Below are 10,537 nucleotides of genomic sequence, written 5' to 3' on the forward strand. Positions count from 1 at the left end.
CGCCCAGGACGCTGCCTCATCTTTTCAGACCCGGCATCGATGACAGCAGTGCTGTGCTCCGGCTCCACATGGTGCCCCTCCAGAGGTGCCATCTTGGTGTGCTCCGGTGCCTCTTTGGCCTCATGGGACCAGGATATGTTCCCTCGCCACTTTGCCATCTTGGTGTGCTCCTCACCTCTTGGGACTCCTGGGACCAGGATGTGTCCCCCTGCCACTTCGTCTGCAGCCAGTAGTCTGGCTAATCTCCGTGTTCACCACTCCAACTGCTGCCCATCCTGCTGCTGTCAATTGGAGCCCAGCCCCCAGAGCCTCAGACGCCCTGCCCGGGTCCTGACTTGGCCTGCTGCCGCCTGCTTGGGAGGAGAGGGGGGAGCGCTGAAACCTGCCCGTGGTAACCATCTTGCACCCCCACATGCATCAGCTACTGGTCCCCCTGTGTGGGAGGAAGGGAATCAGCATGGTATCCCCCATGCTTCCCCCACCTCCCCAGGGCCACTCCACCTGCTCAATCACCATTGGTTTCCTTCAAACCGATAGCCACAGCAACTACATTTGGCGCCACCATCATACTCAGCCTGGACCCGAACACACTGCACCCCGCTGCCCAGAATGCCACCATCACCCTTGGACCATTCTCGGCACTGGTAAATTCGGGACCCTATACTGAACGTACTTACTGACAGCCCTTACCACGCCATGTGGCCATACTCTTGCCGTCTGTGACCCTGTACTCTCCATAAGTCAGTATGTGGTTCCATTACAAATTTTACTTGAACTGCATGTCTGTTTACTGTATTTACTGTTTTCCGCTTTGTACCATGGACTTCCGCACCACTGTATGCTGTTCCTGTGTGCTATACATCCACTGAAGTGTACCCTCTGTGCAGTGTCGGACTGGGGCATGTAGGGCCCACCAGGGGAATGCAGTGGTAGGGGCCCATGTTTAGGGGTGTGGCCAGTCCACAGAGGGGGGGGGGGGTCCTGCCGCCTCATTGGTTTGACTAACCATTAGAGAGTGCAACATCTGGGCCCCTTCATAAATATATACAGTAAATTCATCTGATGCATGCATGATAATGTACCAGATTAATAACAGCAATGCACTGTAGAAAATACACCATAGTCCAGTATAAGGTAACTTATGTATAATGTATATTTCAAGTTCATAGTCTGGAATCTGATCCTTAGAGCAGGAGGTGGGGCCCCAGGCAGTGGAGCCCACCGGTGGTTTCCCCTGTACCTCTGTGGGCCAGTCCAAGCCTGCATCTGTGGGCAGGATGGATTCATGTGGATTTATTCATACAGGGTATATCATATTGCCACATGTGTCTGTTTTCTCATGTATGCTTTGGGTCCTTGTATGGCTTATCTCCCACAGTGTTAACTTCGTAGTGCGCCCAACATGGCTGCCTCATCTAGAACACTTGTGGATGGGTTGAAAAATACATGGACCTGATGGTTATGTTGGGACTCTACTCCTAGTGTTAGGTCGCTGCAACTACCCATTTTGTGTCATCTCTTCTAGGGGTAGACTATTCCACCCAGGGTAATCTTATGTAGTGCGCCTACAGTTGCTGCATCATCTGGTACCTTTCATGAGTGGAATATATAACTCGTGGAAGTTATTACCCAAAATGTATTTCCCCAACCCTGCAATATGCTTATTGTGTGTTCTAGGTTTCTATTGTTTTTAATTATCTGTTTTTAATTTTCCTACTTTTGTAATAACAAATACTTGTACAATGTATTATGTTTCTGATGTCTGTAAAGCGACTTTGAGTCCCATGGGAGAAAAGCGCTATATAAATAAAATTATGATTATGACTATTATTAATAGTACTCACATACAACCTACAGTGTATCAGATCTATAGTGTGCAAGTGCTCACAGTTAGTAATGGTCTGAGGGGTGGTCTTCTGTATGCCGACTGACGGGATCCCGGCGCACAGTATACCGGCGCCGGGATCTCGACAGCCGGCATACCGACACTTATTCTCCCTCGTGGGGGTCCACCCCCCCTGGAGGGAGAATAAAATAGTGTGGTGCGCGTAGCGTGGCGAGCGCAGCGAGCCCGCAAGGGGCTCATTTGCGCTTGCCACACTGTCGGTAAGCCGGCGGTCGGGCTCCCGGCGCCGGTATGCTGGTCGCCGGGAGCCCGACCGCCGGCATATCGTAGTGAACCCGGTCTGAGAGCCCAGACCTTCCACATTCACATTAAAGGGCCTATTTATCATTAAATATTTGCAGGAAATTCCCCAAAACAGTTAATTTCAGGGGCTACCCATAAATATGAAGTATCTCGAAGATGTACCTTGGAGTGATGGCAGCAGATCTGCAGCAGTCCTTCCACTTTTGTCTGCAAATGGAGCCCTTCATAGGTTTACATGGAGGCTGGAATGACCAAGACCTGGAATGTGAAGTATTCCGGTGCTTGGAACTAATAGTATAATGCCATCTACAGTTGGTGTTACCCTTTATTAGCCCATGGGCTACTTATTAGCATTGTTTTCTGGAGATGGAGATAGCACCTCCATTATGTGGGGGTGAGTGGTCATGTCCCTTAAATAGTTGTATTTACCCTGGGAAAAGCAGTTTTACAGGTATATAATGACACATGGGGGGGACATATAAATAGAAGGATACCTACAGTATGTATGTACACTGAAGGTGGGGGGTTTGTACCACTGGGGATCTATCACCACTATGGTAATGAGGGGTAATGCTACAGGAGATCTGTTGTCAGTAGGGAATTTATTAACACTGAAGGTGTTGGAGGTATTTTTACAATTTGTTTGAATATCTTTTTAAAAATATGTTCTAAACTGATTTGCATGATTTTAAAAACTGACAATATTGGTCATTTATTTTTTTGGGGTGGGTATAATTTGCAAATTAATTGGGAAAAATAATAACAAAGTTATGGTGCATTGCATAATGTTGAGAATACATTTATTTGACTTTTCAGCTAATAGTTCATCTTATAATGCAAACTGGGTATTATATATGTACACAAGTAGTCTTGGTGAAGATTTTGTCTTTACTCTGTTCACTTCTAGAACGTGATGGTGTTATTGTTAAAACATTTTGGGAGGAGTTTTTAATGTTTGGCTCATACAAGTCAGTGTATTCCTAACAGTTCTCCAAGGTTAGAAATAGACTAATTAGGAAGAAACTGTATTCAAGTTCCCCAGCTGTGCAATAATCTCAGTGAGCACTGCAAATATATATTTATGGCTAAGAGAGTTAATGGGAAATTAGTCATTATTTGTAAGTAGCTTTTATTTTCACTTGTTTTTTTTGTATAAATGTTTATGAAAACATGGAAATACGTAATTCTGCATAGCAATTGTCATTAACTGTTTTCTCTGGTAATGTATGTAAATATCGGCACATTCCTTATGATAATACAGTGCATCGGATTAGAGTCCTGCTGGATGTTGCTGTACGCTCACTGTGTGACAGTTTAACGTCCACCATAGTGCTACACTGCCGTCTCATGTTAGAATATAGCTAAAGTGACTCTCATAACAGTGGGCCTGATTCATAAATGTATAGTATGGCACAGTTAATATGCTAAGGCTGCAGGAGGTGTCTGTAGGAAAAAGATGCCATGCATCTGCGATCCGAATGCTATGTAGAATGATGCAGCATCGGATGTTTGTGATGTTCGCAGCCATCGGCCATAGCTTACTCAGACTGGCTGTCTGAACTCATCAGCCAAGGCCAGGATGTCTGCGTCCGATGACGCAGACCGTGAGCTCAGAATGCCTACAGGACCAGCCCCTGTTGCTGCCCCCAATCAGCCCCAAAAACACTGTAACATTACAATCATGCTGCTGCAAAAGGGGGACTAAGAGTGATCATGTAGGACTTGTTCTGCACATAAACAGAACGGGTCCAGCCTGGAGCTGAAAATATTCAAGGGCCTACTGTAAGAAACGAGGGTGGTGTGATCAGTGCTGTGTGGGTGTGGCCAGAGCCATGTGGGTGTGTACACCCCTACACTACCAGCTCCAATGTCTCTCTAAATATGTAAAAATATAAAAAATTGCATACATTTGTAAGAAATATAGAAATGCAATCTTAATAGATATGATTTATATTCAACCATGTGGCTAGCTGGTGGCTAGTGATCATCATGCTGCCTTGATGATGGGCCTATTTTTATGTGGAGGTCTGGAGCTGTAGCTCCATCCGCCCCATTGTTAATCTGGCCCTGGGTCCAGCGCATGTGCAGTTCCCCACTATCTGGTTAGTACGTAAACCATCAAGTTTATGTACAGTCAGGGCTGTAGCGAGGGTGGCTCCGGTGGAGCGCGAGCTCCAGGTGTGAAAAGTCAGAGGGCGTGCTGCTGCCTGCAACCTCCCCTTCTCGCCTGCTATTGTGCTGGCAACTGCAGAACAGGAGGACAAGCAGAGAAGCACACACTAACTCAGACTCGGAGACTAGGTAGGGAACAGGGCAGGCCAGAGGCGGCTGCAGGTGCTCTGCCTGTCCTCCTTGTATGTCTCACTGTCTGCTTGTAGGCATTGGGGGATTTTCAAATCCGGGAGGGCAATTTTGGTGCATTATTTTCATTGATAGGTTTTTTTTTTTTTTGGGGGGGGGGGGGTTCAGATCTGTGTGAGGGGAGGGAGGTGTCACATTTGGGGCTTTATTTTCATTGAGGAATTGGGCTGTTGTGAGGTCAGTCAGGGCATATATAGTGGTTTTAATTTAATTGAATTAAACAAGTAAATAGCTAAATACAGTACTTCCATAGCAGCTCTACCATGCTCTAATTTGCATAAGGTGCTCAACCATATTGTATAAGGGCCTTTACTGTGTGGCGTTATGTGTATAAGGTGTACTACTGTGCAGTGTAATGTGAATTGGTACTATTCTGTAACCACGTACCTTCCCACTGAAGCCATTATTTATTTATTATTACCAGTTATTTATATAGTGCACACATATTCCACAGTGCTTTACTGAGAATATTTTGCCATTCACATCAGTCCCTGCCCAATGGGAGCTTTATTTTTTTGTTGGGAGTCAATTAACCTACCAGTATATTTTTGGATTGTGGGATGAAACCAGAATACCTGGAGGAAACCCACGCAAGTACGTGGAGAATATACAAACTCCACACAGTAGCATGGTGGGAATCAAACCCATGACCTCAGTGCAATGCTAACCATTACACCTTGCATACTGCCATGCCCCTATATTGTTGTAGCAAGCCTTCGGCATGCACTGACCCTATTTTAAATAGCTCCACAAGGTCTAGAACCGGCCCTGTTGCCAATTTAGGATTTTTAAATATTGTTTCTTTTCAAATGTAACATAACACCACATGTTGGCTAGGCCTCCCAATTCAGTATCCTTGCTCTGGGCGCCATGGCGCCTAGCTATGTACCCCTCTGTGTACACTACTACTAACTTGAATCAGGCCCAGTGATTGCTGTCACAAATAAAATGTCCATGCTCATGACTGTTTCAGCGAATGAAGAAGAAGAGTTATCAAGAAATGTCATAAAGAAATATTTGGTATATATTTTCTTCAGGCATGATCTATGAATAAACCTTGTTCTCACAGAGAGGTCTTAATTCTGTGTATAAGGGTTTAAGGAAAATAGCAATAATTGACATAACTTTTCACAGTACAGCTACAGCCCTTTATGGGGCAGATTCAATTAACTGCAGTGCTTTCCGCAAGGGTAAAGCTCCAATTTCAACACATGAAGCTACAGTATGCTATTTTTCAGCATTTTTCCTGCACAGTAAACTCGGGTGTAGCAGGCAGTAATACATAGATTTTACGTTACGTTCAGGAATCTATCTATGGGTTACCCCATACACATTAAGTCATAAATCCCAACTGTCCCGAATACAGTGGGACAGTCCCACTAATTGGACACTGTCCTGCTGTCCCACCTGCGGGCTGCAGTGTCCTGTGGGTGGGGGTCAGTTGGGGGAGCCTTTGATCACCCAATGTTCTGCTCTGCAAAGCAGCTGGTCATCACTGTATAGATGCCGTGCGCATGTGCATAGCATCTATCGGTGCAGGGAGGGTTAGCCGGGATCTGCCCAGCTGCTCAGGGAGTGCTGTTCACTGCCCTAAAATTCTGGTCGCAGCCAGCACGGCAGGTACCGAAAACATAAACTCAAAAGTTGGGAGGTATGCGTAAAGCCCCAGAAGGTGTGTTTACCATGTGTTTTTTTACTCATAGTTCTTGAGACTACAAGAACAAAACTGTGTTACATGCACCCTCTGGGGCCTAACAGAGCAAGCCTTAATTCAGTGGCTCTGAGCTGACAAACCCTGTAGCTAATTGATTCTGTCACTATATGTTACAGCGGGATCGGTATGTGATCCCGCTGCACTGGATGCTGAATGTAAGTATAGGGACACTGGCATCCCGTGCAGCAGAATGCCGGCAGGAGTGCGAGCGCAATGAAGCCCCTTGTATTCCTGCGGTGGTATGGTGACCCTGTCGTGATCTCGGCATCGGTATTAAGACAGCCGGGATCCTGACGAGTGGTATGCTAACCGCCTACCGTTACAGCTTTTGATGATAAAATCCATACAGATTTGCCTCTATATGTAACCATAATATATTTAGTTGACTTACCCTATGGAGTGTAGTCTGCTGGAGAATATTTTTTGTGAGTTTTTGCCTGCTATACAGCTTTTTATTTACTTCTCCCTATTCATCAGAGGAGGCTAACCTCTCTGGTGGTATGTTTTCCCAGCATACATTGCCATTGCTTATTAATTATCATATTTTTAGGCAGTTCTTGTAGCATAGTGATAGTGTATTAAATGTCATCTTGGTTGCTGCTGGCATATAGGGAAGCTAAAACCACAACAAAATTATTACTGCAATCCCTTATTCTTTCAATGAAACTTTAACCTCCAGAAAAGGTAGATATTACTGTAGGTAATGATTATATTATGTCTGCCTTATTTTGTACATGACCATTTTCTTAAGCTTTTCAGTTTTCAGTCTAAAATTCCAGTTCAATGCATGCTCCAGAGCAATAAGTGACTTGTAGGTGTGGCTTTTTTTGTTGTTGCTGTAATAGCTAATATTACTGAGCTACCAAAATAATACAGTAATGGGAAATTATGGCGATAGGTACATTTTTATAACCACAATGAACAACATGATAAAATCACACTCTTTGACTATGATAACTATTATGATGTTAAATATAGCCTGTAATCTTTTGACATGTCGGATTTCAGTTTTTGTAAATACTCAGAGAAGCCCAGAATTTGAAAAGCAAGCAAATTATTTATTTGACATTAATACTGTATACAGATGGGTCCACGGTTATCTTGGCTAGATTGCTGCACCTAGACACAACATGGTTTATTAACATAAACCCATCATCTATTGTTCTCAGCTGCAATACAATACAGAGAACAATACAGCAGGGGATTATGGCCCTCATTCCGAGTTGTTCGCTCGCAAGCTGCTTTTAGCAGCATTGCACACGCTAAGCCGCCGCCTACTGGGAGTGAATCTTAGCTTATCAAAATTGCGAACGAAAGATTAGCAGAATTTCGAATAGACACTTCTTAGCAGTTTCTGAGTAGCTCCAGACTTACTCGGCATCTGCGATCAGTTCAGTCAGTTTCGTTCCTGGTTTGACGTCACAAACACACCCAGCGTTTGCCCAGACACTCCCCCGTTTCTTCAGACACTCCCGCGTTTTTCCCAGAAACGGTAGCGTTTTTTCACACACTCCCATAAAACGGCCAGTTTCCGCCCAGAAACACCCACTTCCTGTCAATCACATTACGATCACCAGAACGAAGAAAAAACCTCGTAATGCCGTGAGTAAAATACCTAACTGCATAGCAAATTTACTTGGCGCAGTCGCACTGCGGACATTGCGCATGCGCATTAGCGACTAATCGCTCCGTTGCGAGAAAAAAATAACGAGCGAACAACTCGGAATGACCACCTATGTCCAACTGCCCAGTCTCAGTTAATCCTATTAAAGGTCAAGATAAACATTGACCCATCTGTATATCAAATTTTTTTTTTTTACTTCTGTGTAAGAGATTGCCATATAAGGAGGAAAGTGCTTCTCTAACTCATACGGCAGAAGTGACAAACTTGTAGGTTCTTTGAAGTTCAAAATTTGTGATGGCACAGAAAGATAAGCAGACTGCAACCTTTAATTTTTGATCTGTATCAGATACCATTTGGACAGTGTCCTAAAGATTTGAGAGGGGCTTCACTTGTCTGCTCCCAGAAAGGTGGGTAATTCATTTTTATTTTCTTTTTCTTCCGCGAGGGTACACAGGGACCCTATCTTAGCAGGAGAGGTCCTCTTTGGTCAAGAGTTGGAAGATTGACGCCATGGTGGCAGCACCCAAAATGACTTTTGTTCCTGATGTGGCATGGAGTGAGTTCAGAATGTCTATTTGTTATTTTTTCAAGATTAACTCCAATTAAGGCTAGATACCGGGGCACGATCATTCTCCTCCAAGGGCTCTAGGTCCTGGGGTTGGCAGAAATGGTCCACCAGACAGCTGACAGGTCTGCCACATGAGAGGGTGGGCCTCCTCTGGGGAGATCCCAGTGTGTGTTCTGCATTCTCCAAAGTATGGAATGATATACAAGAGCTGGGTCAGAAACCAGACAGCTCATTCTGGTCTCTTCTCAAGCTCTGAACAGGTACTTGAGGATTTCTGTGTTCAACATGGAGTCTCTTCACAATCATTCTTGCTCTACAACCAAGGGCCTTTATGGCATACCTACACAACCTTCAGCCACTCTACACTGGACATGCCCAATTTCATCTGATCTTGAAAGCTATGCAGTGTTGGGACTGGTTAGTATTTGGATGGGAGACCAACTGTGAATATCAGGTGCTGTAGGTACCACCTAGGATGCCTACTTACAAATTCCCACCCAAGTCAGTCACCAGCACTTATGATTTGCAGTGTGGGAGCATTGCTTACAGCCAAAGGCATTGCAATTTCAGCTGTCACTGGCTCTTCGTGTTTTCACGAGAGTCATGGCGAACAGGGCAGCACACCTTTGACAGAGGTATCCTGCCTTATTGGGGTGATCTTCTTCTACTAAGCCAGCTTCCGGATATTCTAAGGGATTAGATCCATCTGATGGTAGCTCTTCTAAAGTCACAAGGGTGGATAGTCAAGTGTTGAAATTCCACCTTGCACCTTCTCAGAATATGCTACACTTAGGAGCTTACTGGTCTCCAGGGTTCAATATGTCTTCTTTCCTGCACTTAAGATTCAGACCCTACATTCCAGGATTCACACATTCTGGAGTCTCCATCGGATGTCAGTCCGCTCCAGCATGTAGATCCACCTTTCAAATGGTGGAGTACGCCCAGTTCACTACCATTCAGATAGATATTCTAGCTAGCTGCAAAAGGTCCCATCTATACCTCAGGGCCCAAACAATTACTCTCTCTCTTGAGCAGTTCATCACTCCCTCTGGTGGTGGCTATATCGGTCCCACTGGGACAGGGGCCATCCTTTTTGGATCCAGGACTGGGTCTTACTACCGATGCAAGTCTTCAATGGTGGGGGGTAGTGTCTTGTCATCAGTTGTTCCAGGATCAGTGGATGGCTCAAGAGAGCCAACTATCCATTAATGTTCTGGAGCTCGGAGCAGTGTACAGAGCACTTTGCCTAGCACAGCCTATTCTCCAGGGTTATCTGGTCAAGGTGCAGTCTGACAATGCAGCAGCATTGCCTTTATAATCTATAAAGGTTTCACTCGCAATCATGGTGCTGTGCAAGATGTCAGCCGCATTTTCAACTGGGCAGAGAGTCACCTTCTGACTCTGTCAGTGGTCTTCATTTTCGGAGTGCAGATTTGGGGAGCGGACTTCATATGTTGCCAGGGCGTTCAGTCGGGCAAGTGAGCTCTACATCCAGATGTCTTCCATCTACCCAATGTAGCTATAATAGCATCTCGACACAATCACCAGCTGCTGAGTTATTGTTGCCATACAGGGATCATGGAGCTTAGCTGGTATTTGCTTTGACAGTGCAGTCAATGTTCCCACGCATATACGTCTTTCATCCAATATTGATGATCCAGCAGGTCCTCCGCAAGTTGAAATTTGAGGAAGCATGGTTGACTCTGGATTGGCCACAGCAGGCATAGTACGTCGATTTTCTGGGCCTCTCTATCAACGATCCACTGTGTCTGCCTCTATGGTTGGGTCTTCTGTCTCAGGGCCCATGCTTCCATCCAGATCTTGCCCGCATCGCTTGAGACATCCATTGTAAGAGCAAAGGGGTTTTCCAGACAGGTAATTCACATCATGTTTAGTATCTGAAGCCCTCTTCATCTAGAATTATCACAGGGTTTGGTGGACATACTTTAGTGGGTTTCGGCCAGAGGCTTCAACCCCAGGTCATTTCAGCTTTCATGAGCAATTTCTGTTATGCAGACCGATCTGGATTTGGGTCTCCGTTTTTCTTCCTTGAAAGTACAGGATTCAGCTCTGTCTGTTCTCTTTCAGACACAGATTGTGCTCTTACCTTATAAACAAACT

General features: G+C 45.1%; 1 pseudogene; it reads left to right on the forward strand.

Moving 5' to 3' along the window:
- Nucleotides 1–8,763: 8,763 nt before the first annotated feature.
- On the forward strand, nucleotides 8,764–8,882 carry LOC134937699 (5S ribosomal RNA; annotated as a pseudogene).
- The last annotated feature ends 1,655 nt before the right edge of the window (nucleotides 8,883–10,537 follow it).

Source organism: Pseudophryne corroboree, chromosome 6, assembly GCF_028390025.1.
Source record: "Pseudophryne corroboree isolate aPseCor3 chromosome 6, aPseCor3.hap2, whole genome shotgun sequence".
Taxonomy (NCBI): domain Eukaryota; kingdom Metazoa; phylum Chordata; class Amphibia; order Anura; family Myobatrachidae; genus Pseudophryne; species Pseudophryne corroboree.